The sequence below is a fragment of the Cornus florida genome, unplaced genomic scaffold (assembly GCF_030987335.1).
Source record: "Cornus florida cultivar Cherokee Brave unplaced genomic scaffold, ASM3098733v1 CherokeeBrave_3.0.0_Hap2_Chr09, whole genome shotgun sequence".
Classification (NCBI taxonomy): Eukaryota; Viridiplantae; Streptophyta; class Magnoliopsida; order Cornales; family Cornaceae; genus Cornus; species Cornus florida.
The window spans coordinates 15,755,049-15,769,429 of NW_026775579.1; the positions used below are offsets into that span (position 1 = coordinate 15,755,049).

Here is a 14,381-nt window from a genome sequence, read left to right on the forward strand (position 1 = left end):
GTGCCATAGGTACCGCTACGCTTAAGGCCTCAAATCCTCAATACCAGAAAACTGACAACCCCAAGTCTCAAAACACCGTTGTCAACAACACCAGTCACGAATCCAAAGCCTGACAAGTCTGTGCCCTCAAGCCAATGGATCAAACTTTATAAAATTAAACAACATCACCATTGCCCTAGTCACAATGACTCCCAACAAGGCAAATAACCCAAAATCCTCCACATCATCCTAAAGCTGACCTACTACAAGGCTACGCCTAGGAATCAAGACACCGGATCAAGCTTACACACACACTCTCGACAACCAAGGTCACACAACCCCAGGCACAGTATAGGAAAGATAAAAGCATGAACTAAACCAAATAATCAGTCATAAGACATACATATATAAGGTGACCATGTCACAACTCATAAAATCAAATCAAAAAACTAGATCGCACCATATAACTAAACACATAAGTACCAGGGCAATCAAATATGCAACCTATTAAATAAGGGTTAAGCATCAAGGACACGCTACACATCATCTATAATGCTAGCATGCTAAACAGATATAGTAAATGGAAAATACATCATCTATATCATCACACAACTACTAGATAGTCACGTATCCTAAACATGTTTTTACGACATGCTAAGGCATACAAACATGTAAAAAGGACTATACAAATAACAATCCCATGAGTCAAAAGCAAGAAGGGATAAAATGCCTCTCAAAAGGTCGAACTCAGTGAAAGTGAATCCCAAAAACCCGGATGGTTCCAATCTCTCATCATGAAGAAAGGAATCATCTCCCAGAGTGAACACTAAGGCTCCCGAAACAAAGAGTCTACAAGTCTTTCCTAAGACTAGCTCAAACCCAAGATGGAATCCCAACGCCACACAAGACGAAACAACGACGCAATGGATAGTTCCAACACTAGCCATTTCGAGACATCAACAGAGAACTCAACTTAAGATGCCAACAAGTTCGATGAAAATTGGGCAGGATTCTAATGGAACCCAAAAACACCACCCCCAAGTCTTAAATGACAAGGGAGAGTAATTAATTGCACCAATGCAATTAATTACACGAAACCACGCACACCCCAACAGTAGCTCATAAGAGCTATCTGGGCAGCACTAGAAGGATCCTAGGTCAACACACCTATACATATCTTGAAACCATTGCCCTAAGAAGGCAAGACATGAGAACCTCACCATTGAGGCTCACAAGGAAACTTCCCAAATCCCCAAGGAAGGACTCGAGTCAATCCCGACTCATCGCCCTATGACAATAAAAACAAGACCTCAATGACATCATCACGTCCAGGTCACCACAAAACCTCAATAGATAAAACCAACACCCCAGACACTCCCCGACCATGTCGTGAAGCCGCGAAAAAAAAAAAAAAAAAAGGAAATGAAACAATGCCTCCCTGGCCCACATCTCACTCCTCCAGACAAGGACTGCGATTCTACGCTCACATGAGCCTTACTCTCATCAACCGTCAGACCAAGGTCTCGAGATAACTAAACTGACAAGAAGAACAAGAATGTTCCTGTCATGGGTTCCTTACAGAATGAATTTCTCCTACCCAAGGAAGAAACTCAGCAAAACAAGAATGCATCAAACGGATACGACAGACCCCAAGAGACAATGCCCTAGCATTAATCTCTACCCACCAAACTGGGACAACATGTAATGTCAAAACAAGACATAAAAAGTAAACAACTAGCATACAACATAGCTATAACGGCCCTGGTTTTTCAAGCCAGTGCGTCCTGTGATGAACCGAAGATTGACCCGATAACGGATCCAGATGCGGAAACAAAAAATAAAACAACTGTCTTCCAAGGCATAACATGCCTCTAAGACACTTTGATGACCTTCCATGAGGTCATGAAACTCAATGAGAACTAACACGGAAGCAAAAGATCGGAAATACGACAAATAAGCCCCCACGAGCAAAATAGTTATTTTGCAAAAATATGGATTCGGGTGCTACCGAGCACACCACTGGAAATACAATGAAAAACTAATCATAATGGACTTAAGAATTGCATGATTCGGAGTCCGGACGAAGGAGAAACGGCAAAACAAAGAAAAACGGACATATAAAGCAAAAAGGGTAAACTAGTAATTATTTATAAATATTTAGGCATAACTGAGTACACAATTGAATAGATGACGAAAAATTAGTCAAGTTCAAAAAAAATTTTACTTGATTTGGAGTCCGGAAGTGGGAGAAAGGTCAAAAACAAAAATAATGTCGCGGCAGCCCAACGAGGGTCACGACTCTACAGTGTTGCCGACCCACTACTGCTGCAACTGAGAGTAAAAACGGGTATCTAAACGGACTTTTTTGGAAAAACTCAAAGAAGAAACCCCCCTTAAAATCAAGTTTTCTACCCGGCAATGTAGATAGAAACAAAAAAAAAATGCATTGTAAAATACCCAGAATGCCCCCAAGAAAATCAGGTCAAGAGGGTAAAAATCAGTCCTAGCTACTGCCCAAGAAAAGGAAATGGGGCTTCGGGAGATTTTTAAATTGCCTAAATTAAAAATGCAATCTTAAAATACACCCCCAAGACCCCCGGAAGTTTTGGATCGGTTGTCACGCTTTTCAAGAAAAAGTTGATGAATAGTACCAAGTACACTTGTATTAAAATTCAGCAAAAACCTGGCAGCAAGGATTTTTCGAAAAAAAAATGGGTTTTTGAGGTCCAAGATAACGTTTTCTAGAAAAACACAAAGAAAAAACCCCCTCCGAAATTGAGTTTTCTACCTGACTAAGTGGGCGAAAATGAAAAAAAAAAATACATTGCAAAATACCCGAAATGCCCCTAGAACAGAATAGGGTAAAAACTCAAAAAAAATGCAACCTTAAGTTTTTGTTTCATCAAGAAGGGTATTGTGTGCCAAAGCAAACATGCAAGCATATGTAATATGATAAAGTAGATGTACTATAATGGCCTACGGCCTCATGGCATATTGTATGTAAAATATAACCCTTCAATGTATGAAATCTCCTAACTTCCATAAGCAACAATGAAGTTAAAAATTTGCAAACATATCACATAAAGTGTCTTTGGCCCTTGGCCTCATTACATACAAGTCAAATACATTTCATAGAGTGTACTTATGTACACATTACTTAAATGAAATCAAATATACACATTTTGACCTAAAAGACTACAAGTGGCATTTCAAGCCAACCTTTACAAGAATTAAAACATTCAAGTCTACAATCATCCAAGCAATGATGAATATCACAAACCAAGTCTTCGTACCTGAACAATCCCCCAGTAACTTCGGGGTGAGTAAACAAGTTTACTCGTAGAGAATGAGCATGCATAGACTCGATTTCTTACAGATTTTTTTTAGACTAACATGGAACAGTTCTAAAGGATCATGCCACCTAACGTCTATGTCAAGGAGAGACTCAGGAATCATCCTAAGCTACTCATGCAATTGAAATGAACTACAGCATACAAGTATACATACTCAAGTACACTAAACCGTATTAAAACATGATATACAACATTCAAGTACATATGCTCACAAGTACACTAAATCACGTTAAACGGGATAAACAATATCTAGCATACATACACAAGTATAAGATATATATATATATATATATATATATATATAGAGTGCTCATAAATCAAGTATACAAACACAAGTATACTAAGCTAAACAAGTACGCACAAGACAAATATACATGGCACAAGTATGCTAAATGCAATCTAAACTCACGGAGCAAGTATACAAGTTCAAGTATACTAAATAGGATTCAAATACCCAAAGTAAACATCAATTCTCAAGTTACAAGTAATCCATGATTAACAGCTTGAAATTAAATGCGAAAATAAATAGTGGAAAGACTAGAACATGCGGTCGCTAGACCAAGCAAGTATTTTTGGGTAATTACGACCTACAAGGTACCACCTAGTGCGCACTTATGACTTAGAGGACACTTGTCCACATACTAGAGCCAAACCCTAGCCATCACATAAATTATGTCCTCACAAGCTTTCCAAAATCAATAAGTTCAAAACTTATACAAAATCAAATGCAAGTTTCCACATTTCATGCACAAGTAAGGTTGAATCCATACAAACCATGTCCTAGAATTCAAGTCTATATAGCATATGACATGTTATGTCTTCAATATGCAATTTATACCCAAAGTAAGAATATTTTACAACAATTGAGCCACGTTACCATCCTAAGCCACAAGTACTAAATAAGCTTCAATTTAGTAACTAGCTTCTAAGTTAAACAATTGTAATATTCTATATAAGTTATATACCTACACAAGATACATTTAAATAAGCTTTGCAAATCAATGATATTCTATATCATGTTAAGTCCAATTATCATTTTAAGAGGCCACAAGTACTAATTATACATTAAGTTAGTAGCATGCTCACAAGGTAATTAGAATACTACATTTTAAGGGATTTTCAACCTAATCATGGAAAGTCTCTAGATTTCAAATCTATCCTAAATAACCTCAAATTAATATATGTTAAACAACATAGCATGCTCATTGCAAAATGAGCAAGACATCATCATGTAGATTTTAATTCATTTAAATCAATTAAATCTCTAATTTTTCAAAGTTTTTCAATTGATCCCAAGTAAATATAAGACAAGAACTAAATCATGACTATGCCATATATCAAGTCAAAAATGGAAAACAAGCAATGTACAATTAAATAGAATTTAAATCAAATTAAATTCATTTAAATCTCTAGATTTGAAAACTCATTCAAATGGCTCCAATTAATTATATAATAAGGATCAAGTGAAGGTCATGCCATATACCAAGTCAAAAGTGAATTATATGTAAGTTACAACAATCATTAATTTTTCAAATTAACATTAAAACATGCATATCACTTGTATTCCATTACAAAAGCAATCAAAATCACTTAGAAAATAAACTATAACACCCCCTACCTCACAAGAGGATTGTTCCCCTTGAATCCAAGGCAAATCAACACAAAAATGGCAAACCCTTCAAGGGTTATATAGAGGAGGATGAGGGGAGCAAAAAGTGTTCCAAGCTTCGTGGTCAAAGGTGAGTGGAAGGGCCTTAAAAATCAAGGTCAAAGCTTAAACATCAAGCTAGTCTAATGGTGGCTAGGGTTTTTGGTGAGGGAGGAAATGAAACAATGAGATGAAGTGTGAGTGGAGAAATTAGAAATCCTCCGCTCACTATGTGCTCTTACACCATGATCAACACACACGAGTCTTGGTCAATTGCACAAAAATCCCTCTTTAAAACTATAATCCCAAAGTGGTCCAAAAATAATTGCAAGACTTAATTTGGAGCATACACTTGTCACTCATCCAAGCATCTATTGTGGACTTAATCCTAAGCCTACACTTGTCAACCATCCAAGACAACAAGTGCACCTATCCTCGGTCAACAAGTGGTTCAATCTCCACCCTCCACATGCCATCATCCAAGGTATCAAAGTGTCCCCACACAAATGCCCACAAGTGGACCAATAAGAATGTGACACTTGTCACACTTTTCGAAAATTGTAAAAAGGTCCTTTTTGAAAATATCTTTCAAATTAAATTGTAAAAATGGTTCCTAAGACGAAAAATAATTATTTTACATAATTACACTAAAACCCTACAAGTTAAGACTATTACAAAAAAAGTTATGCATCCATACCCTTTACAAGAAAAGTAAACACTTAGCATGATTTTCTAAGAAAATAGAAATACACATTTCTAAGAAATCATATATCATGAGTGCATGAAAAAATGGAAGCAAAACCAAATACAAAAAGCGAGGTTGTGCCAACAAAGTGACAAACGGGAAAAAGACAAAAAGTAAATGATGTCGAAAAATGAAAAATGTGGAAATGACTCGATCCTTAAAGGAAGTTGTCAATCCAAAGGAAAAAGACTCAGAAACCATTTCTGAGCACTCAAGACGACACTAAGCGACGAGAAACTGAACTTAGACAAGAAATTTCAACGAAAAAAATTCATCTACAAAATTCTGAGGAAAAAGAAAAGGAAGTAAATGACCGGGTTATTAAAACAACAAAAGGCTACCTACTCACACAAGCAGTAAAAATCACATAAGGCATGTTAGTGTATAAAGGAAAAGGACGTAAAGTATGACGATATGCTGCATATAATCATGCTAAGATGAACAAGCATATATAATATGTTAAAGTAGACAAGCATAAATAACATGGTAACTCAGATAAGCGTGTACAGCGTACTAAGTCCGACAAGCATATACAGTATGCTAAGGCAGACAAGTGCATATGACATGCTATGATAAACAAGCATATATCATATGCTAAGATAGACAAGCATAAATCATATGCTAAAGCGGTTAAGTTAAGCATCTAAGCAAATTGCCACATAAGCAAACAGATATGCTATCAATTCAAAACATGTTATCAAGAAGCAATTAAACACATAGAACATGGCAACACAAGCATGATATGCACCCAAAACCCGTCGTCCAAGGTATTCGAACCTAGGAGCTCTGATACCACCTGTGACAGCCTTGGTTTTTCAAGCCGGTGCATCCTGTGATGAATCAAAGATTGACCCGATAACGGATTCAAATGCGGAAGCGGAAACAGATTAAAAGAAAACCGGACAAATTTAGCCACAAGGGCAAAATGGTCATTTTTGAAAATATAAAATCGGGTGCTACTGAGCACACCACTGGAAAGACAGCAAAAAATTAATCAAGTTAGACCCAAGAATCACTTGATTCAGAGTCCAGATAGAGAAGATATGAAACTCCAAAGCTTCATAAAATCAAACTTTGGGGTTTGAAATCAGTACGGTAATAGTACTTTAGAAGGGGTAAAATGGTCTTTTTAGACAAAAACAGATACAACTGAGTATACCATTAGATAGACAAGGAAAAATTAATGAATCTAGACTCAAGAATCACTTGATTCGGAGTCCGGATGAAGAAGATATGAAATGTCAAAGTTTTAAAAAAAACAACTTTTGGGTTTCAAATCAATGCGGCAAGGGTACTTGACAAGGGGTAAAATGGTCTTTTCAGATAGAATTGGAAGCAACCGTACATACCGTTGGATAGACAAGCAAAAATTAATAAACATAGACTCAAAAATCAATTGATTTGGAGTTGAGACGAAGAAGATATGAAACGTCAAAATTTCAATAAAATAGACTTTCTAGGTTTCAAACATGTGCAGGGCCTGCACATATTTTCGGAATTCAAATGGGGTTTTGAGGGCATAAATGACATTTTTTGAAAAAAAGTTGTGAAGAAACCCACCCCCCCCCCCCCCCCCCGGCCCCCCAAAATCATGTTTTCTACATGACCCTGTCAAGAGAAGTTTTTATTTTTCAAGTAAAATACTCGAAATGCCGCTTAGATCATAACTTTTTCCGGAAAAACTTGAAACGCACCAGATTTCTAGATCTGCGAGTTGTTTTCGGCATCAAAACGATTTTTTAAAAAAAAACACAAAGAAGAAACCCCCCCTAAAATCATGTTTTGTACCCACTACTTGAACAAAAACGAAAAAACACACTATAAAATACCCAGAATGCCCCTAGATTAGAAAAAGGCAAGAGGTTTTAAAAGCTGCTATAAGCATAACAAAAAACTGAACTTTGCGCGGGATTTCCGGCACCAAGACGACATTTTCTGGAAAAACGCGAAGAAGAAACCCCCCCTCCCCCTAAAATCATGTTTTCTAAGTGACCATGTCAAGGTCGGAGTTTATTTCTCGAAGAAAAATCCCAAAATGCCCTTAAACCGGATTATGCAAGAAAATTGTAAAATGAGTCCATAGGAGGCTTAAATCACCAAGGGAGAAGTTTTTCTAGAAAACGACCATGCACGCAAACGTAACATACCTATTAGGACATGCTACAACGGTCCACGGCCTAAAAATACCGCCGATGCAAAATCCGACCCCCAATGGCCAAAAAGGCAAAAATGCACATGAAATGAAAATTTTGAAAACCAAAATTAACCAATGATTTCAAATTACTATTAATGAGACCCTATAAAAGAATAAAAATGAAATTCGCACACTCGATGCAAACATAGTGAAATAATGACTTGTCATTTTCAAGGTTTTCAAAGCATTTCATGAAATCAAGAATTACGTAAGATGAAATAAAAATATCATTGGCCTCCGCCTCATCTCATACATGTCAAATACATTGTAAAGAGTGTACTTAGTACACATTACATGTTTAGAATCAAATATACACATTTTGAGATATAAGGCTACAAGTGGCATTTTCACGCCAAAATTTACAAGATTTTGAAACCTTCAAGTTTACAAATCATCCAAGCACAATGTGAATCTTGAATCTTGATTCCTATACCTGAAAAATGTTCCTACTACGTGGGTGAGTAACATAAAGCTACTCGTAGGAGATGAGCATGCAAAGACTTAACGTTTTACAAACCTCTTAAGTTACTATAATTTAACTCAAATGGTCATGTCACCTAGCGTCTATGTCGAAGGTGAGACTCACGGAGCATCCTAAGCTACCTTAGAGTATTTCTAGCATAAATCACATCATCCATGCAATTTAGGCAACATAAAAGCATGCGATACACATAATGAGATATTCAACATACAAGTATACATACACAAGTATAAAATCAATATTGAAATGCACTTAAGACAAGTATACAAGACACGAGTATACTAGGTAATCTAGAAAGTAAATCGTCAATATGCAAGTGTACATACTAAGTGCGTTAAGCAATATTGAAATAGAATACAACATATATATTCAAGTATAAATTTCTAAGTATACTAAGCAATGTTGACATACATGGCATACAAGTATACAAATCCAAGTATACAAAGCATTTTTGATATATATAAAGCATACAAGTATACAAACACAAGTATACTAAGCAAGAAATGAAGTACCATACGTCCAAGAACAAGTTAAAAGTAATTCACAATTACAACTAAGAATTGAATGCGAAATCAACCAATGACGGAAAGACAAAGGACACATGGTCTCAATAACCAAACAAGTGATCTCGGGTTACTAGCCCGTAAGGAACTACCTAGTGCACACTATATGTTGTAGAGGGAACTCTCATCCCCCGTACTAGAGGCACACTCTAGCCTTAACATATTACAATGTCCATACAAACTTTCCAAAAATCATCAAGTTGTGCAACAAATATACCACATATACATAATGCACATTGTCAATTACCATGCACAACCAAGTCATGGAATACACACAAAATATGCTTTAGGACTTCAAGCTACAATGGCATATTAAATGTCATATAAGTATAATGTGTATACAACAAGTTAAATCATAACATCTACTCATGGAATACCATTTTGTAATCATACACCAAGTTGCAAATTATAAATTAAGCAAGAGTATAACATCAATACTTAATTACCTCAATGAAAGCATACAAATGGAACTTAATTAGATTAAATAATTAAATTCTCAAGATTTCAAAGCAACTCCAAAAATTCTAAATATAATATATGTCAAAGGTCATAGCAAGGCCTAATTTAATTTCAAGTTACAAGCCAATTCTACCTTAGTTACAATAAGGTAAATTAAGATCAATGTCAAGAAAATAATTAAATAAAGTTCTCAAAACTCATTCAAATATTTTCATTTAATATATGTTAAAGAACATGTCAAGACATTATTTGAAATCAAGTTACAAGTTAATTCTACAATAGGTACAACTAGGTGAATTAAATTTCATACAAGAAAATAATTAAATAAAGTTTTCTAAACTCATTCAAATACTTTTAATTTAATATATGTTAAAGGACATACCATACTCATTACATATATCAAGTCAAATGTCAATTTAAATGAATGTAACACTTGAATAGAAATTAATTAACCTAACTAATTAATTTATCTAGAATTTAAATCAATTTCAAATGACTCCAAATAATTATATGTCAATGGTATTATCATGGTAATTACATATATCAACTCAAAAACTTAATTAAGTAAGTGGAACAATTAAATAGAAATTAATTAATTTTAAATAATTAAATCTCTAAATTCTAAAATAATTCCAAATGACTTTATAGTAATACAAGTTATAGATCAAGTCATGGCTTTCAAGAATATCATGTCCTAACTTAATTTCATACAAGGTACTACAACCTATTAATTTAAAACTTAAGTATATGACATGTAAACCATTTATTATAAGGTATAAAAACAATTAAAACACTTAGATTAAAAACCTAAATCACCCCCTATCTCACAAGAGGATTGTTTCTCTTGAATCTAAAGCAAACAAAGGAATTTTTGAATTTCCTTCAAGGGTTATATAAAGGAAGGTGAGGTAAGTGTTTTGTGTTCAAAACTTTTAGGTCTAAGGTGAGTGGAAGGAGATCAAAACCAAGGTTTTAAGCCTAGGTTAATGGTTTCCTTCAATGGTGGCTAGGGTTCTAAGTGAGGAAGAAGAAGTTTAATATGTAAAATGAAATAATAAAAACACTTTAGTGTATTCCTCCACTTACTTGATCAATGAAAGTCAAACATACCTAGTCTTGCACCATCCCCTCACACACATAAAAGCTAGAGTTTAATTAGAAGCCTACACTTGTCGTTAATTCAATGGTTCATTCTAGGCTTAATCTAAAACCTACACTTGTGAACTATCCAAGCCAACAAGTGCACCAATGCTAGGCCAACAAGTGGGTGAATCTCCACCCTCCACATGTCATCATCCAAGGCTTCCAAGTGTTAATCAATGAGATGCTTACAAGTGGACCAATGAGAGCGCGACACTTGTCACACTTTTCGGTAATTACAAAAAGGTCTTTTTTGAAAATATCTTCCAAAATAAATTATAAAAAAGTCCCTAAGAAATAAAATAATTACTTTCTATAATTACGAAAAAACTCAAAAAATAAATAATGTTTCCAAAGAAATTATGCATCCATACCTTTTACAGAAAAGTAAGCCACTAACATGCTTTTCTACAAAAAGTAAAAATACAAATATCATGAAAATAACACATCATGGATGCATGCAAAATCAGAACCTAATCCGAGCTCAAAAAGTGAGGTTACACGAAGAAAATCATTCTCGGGAAAAAGACGAAAAGTGAATAATGTCTAAAAAATGAAAAATGTGGAAATGATTCGGTTCTTAAAGGAAGTTGTCAATCCAAAGGAAAGAGTCTCGGAAACCATTTCCGAGCACTCAATACAATACTGAGTGATGAGTAACCGAACTCAGGAAAGAAAATTCAACGGAAAAAATTTATTCGTAAAATTTTAGAAAAAGTTAAGGAAGGAAAATGACCGGGTCATTACATTGTAAAATGCAATTATAATTTTGGTAATACATTGTATAAAACACTTTTTTATACTTGAAGCAGTTTTAAATTTATTTGGTAATAATGTTACTTAAAACACTTTTATTACTAATTTTACTATATCATACTTACACGAAAATTTTGCTAATTTCCTAATATTAAATATTATAAAATTCCATTGAGTTGGATCAATAATTTATTTATTTATTTTTTTTAAATATGACATATTTTGTTTATGATATCGAATTTGTATCGAGTACTGAAATATAAATAAGTTAACATATTTTAATGATGATTAATAGTTTTAGATATTGTTTGCTATTTGTTTGTAGTAAGGACAAAATTATATTTATGGTAATTTTGAAAACAACGTTTCCTAACTTCAATTCTACCACCACCTATCAGTTTTTTTTTGGTTAATTAATTAATTTATTTTTTACTAAACACATTGCAACGCAATTATTATTATTATTATATATATATTTTTAATGCGAGTTCTTTTCATAAAATCTCACACCCCGCACAGTATACTAGAAATGAGTATTACGTAGTACTACGTATACGATTCGGGGTCCAGACAAATGTTGAGCTTTATTCAAATTTTTATTCGTGTTATCTACAGACCAACATGTATATATACTCGAGTACGGATTCGAGTTTACAAAAATGAACGACAACAGTCTCAGCAGATCGCGTTGAAAGAACAAGCTCAACGTGGTCCCAAATAGCAGAACACCGTCTCAGCAGTCTTCCAGGCGATCGAAGTCGCTGGCCAATTTCGTACAACCGCCATGGAAGGCAGCGAAATCAGAGGAGTTCGTTGCCTTAAAATGGCCGTCACGAACGGTTCGTAGATACGAAGGCCCCAACAATGGCGATCTGTAGACGATGACGATGACGACGACTACGATTCCGAGGTGGAGATGCTGAGTATTTCGTCGGGGGACGAGGATTCGTCTATGGATCGAGGATTCGGGTAGAAGAATCGAGGATTCGGGTAGAAGAATCGAGGGGAGCCTGATTGTTGGAAGCGAGTTGATGAGTCTGAGGTATGAATATATATATATATATATATATATATATACATAATTATGTAATCATATATCGTCATAATCATCGTTAGTGTATTGAGTTGGTATTTCGTTTTTTCCTCACTTTAATCAGTTCTTGGTTATTGATTGGGTTTTCTTGTGGGCGTGGCTTGCCTTTTTTTTATTTTTTATTTTTTTATTTTGTTTTCAGTTTTTGGTGATTGATTGGGTTCTTTAGTGGTTGCGGAGTGTAAATTTTGAGCAAAGTTGAGTAGATTACTACATTCAACTCTAGGAGTTCTTAACTTGCGAGTACCTGGGGACACAAGTGGTAAATCTAATGAAATGAGTTGTGCCCGAAGTTGGATACACTTACAATTTATGAGTAAATACACAAATGTACAGTTATATTAGAATTGGGCACCTGAGGAATTATGAGTGCCATGGTCATTCTTCATAAGATTGAGGTCCGGTCCTCTTTACAGATGCCTTTCTGATGTTCCTGGGTTCTTTTCCCGTGGAAAGCAGTTTGGAGATCAAAGGCCCCTCTTAAGGTGACGCATTTTTGTGTGGACACCTGTATTGGGTAGAATTTTGACTTTTGATAATACGAGGAGGAGGAGACAGGTTGTCGTCAATTGCTGTTGTATGTGCAAAAGAGATGAGGAGACGGTGGATCATCTGCTCCTGCATTGCCCTGTAGCTTGGGATAGTTGCGGTTTACTGTTGGGGTTGTTTGGGGTTCATTGGGTCATGCGCAGGTCCCCTAAAGCTTTGGTGGAGGCTTGGAGAGGGTGTACAGTGGGGGGCCAAACTTGGGATTATTGGAGGGTTGCGCCCTTAAATTCTCTATTATTAACACCCTTTTTTGTTTGGTTATAGGGAGAAATTGTATATCTATGGAGGAAATTGTTGATATTTTGGGCTCTTAGAGTGTTTAGAGGCCCTATTTGACCTTGTGTTTCTTTTGTGGGCTGTGTCCCCCTTTTGGACGCATTAATACAATCTTACTTACAAAAATAAAATAAAAAATTCTCTTATCATTAAACCATCTCCAATGCAAAATGTTATTTTTACATGCCAAATCTATATTTTGAGATTAGCTACAATGTCAAAATGCTATATTTTAGCAATTCTGCTCCAATGATGCATTTTATTCAAATTGCTATTTTTTTACACAATAACTATTATTTTTCAACTACCATTCCCAACTACAATTTTCAACAATCATTTTTTTTTTGTTAGTGTTTGTATTTTATTTAGCTTATTTGCCTTATTATAAATAAATAAAAACATTGACATATATATATGTGTGTGTGTGTATATATATATACAAGCACAACAGACATATACATATATATACACACAACACTGACATATATATATATACAAGCACAACTGACATATATAGACACACAACCACAACACCAAATTGGCAACCCAACACCAAATTGGCAGCTCATGCGAGAGAGAAGAGAGAAGGAAGAGAGTAATAGCAGATTTGACAATAGCTATATGTTGTGTTATATTTGGCACAACATTTGGCAAAGTAGTATTTTGGTAGCCCATTTGGCATGCCATTGGAGAGCCCATTTTAAACCCACATGCTATATTTTGAAAATAGTAGCCCATTGGAGTTGCTCTTAAGAAGCTAGGATTATCTAGCCAGAGAAGTATGGGGTGTTTTTAAGATCTCTTTTTTCCATTTCTTTTGTATTGGATTAGAGCTTGTCTAGTTTGGGGTTTTTTTTTATTTTTATTTATTTTTATTTATTTTTTATTTTTTATACGCAATTGGAGAGGAAACCAATGGTGGCATAGGACATTGGTGAATGGTGCTATAAGATTTTGATTTGAGGATTGTGGGGTAGAGGAGAGGAGAGTTTACATGAGGTACAACAAGAGATATAGACATGCGGATGTTAATAATCGATAATTTCGAAAGGGAGTTTCGGGAAGTGAGGAATGCTTTATAACCTAGGATATGACTCGCTTTTCAAACATTTGAGTTTATTTTGGGATGCATGTAACAACAACCA

At 35.0% G+C, this 14,381-nt stretch overlaps 1 long non-coding RNA gene across 2 annotated transcripts in view; it reads left to right on the forward strand.

The window, feature by feature from the left end:
• Positions 1 to 11,931: 11,931 nt before the first annotated feature.
• LOC132273560 (uncharacterized) overlaps positions 11,932 to 14,381 on the forward strand; it is a 36,083-nt gene continuing 33,633 nt past the window's right edge. The window contains exon 1 of one of the 2 annotated variants that reach the window (XR_009470145.1): positions 11,932 to 12,360. This is a non-coding gene — a long non-coding RNA (uncharacterized LOC132273560). The remainder of the gene's footprint in view (positions 12,361 to 14,381) is intronic. The other variant, XR_009470146.1, reaches the window with a different exon arrangement.